The following is a 545-nucleotide window of genomic DNA, read 5'->3' on the forward strand; positions in this document are numbered from 1 at the left end:
ACATCTGTGAAAATACCCTACATCCAACAATATACCAATGCCTTTTTTCTCTCATAGTGGCTCTTGATTGATTTAAAATTTTTTAATGTTGTCAAATTTGTCAATCATTTTCTTTATTGTTGTCATGTTGTGCTTGTTGATAAAACTATTTTATGCCCCAAGTTTATGAATATATTCTTCTTTATAATGTTCCAAAATTTTTATATATTTGTATTTTACATTTAAGTCTTTAATTCAAACAGGTTTTTCCTGTATGATAAAGTATAGGTTAATACATATATGTCCATTTTTTATAGAACTATTTAGTTAAAATTTCAATCCCCTCATCTGCAGTGTATCATCTGTTGTCTATCAAGTGTCCACATGAGCATTAGCTGTCTGTTATGTTTGATTTCTCTATTTACCTATCCTGTGCCATGCTTTTTAAATTACTGTAGAAATTTAAATAAGTCTCAATACCAGGTAGAGCAAATCCTCTCATTTTGTTCCTTATCTTCACTCATGTCCTATTTAATTGCCCATTTATAATTCTCTATGTATTTTAG

This window comes from Hipposideros armiger, unplaced genomic scaffold (genome assembly GCF_001890085.2).
Source record: "Hipposideros armiger isolate ML-2016 unplaced genomic scaffold, ASM189008v1 scaffold_1362, whole genome shotgun sequence".
Lineage (NCBI taxonomy): Eukaryota > Metazoa > Chordata > Mammalia > Chiroptera > Hipposideridae > Hipposideros > Hipposideros armiger.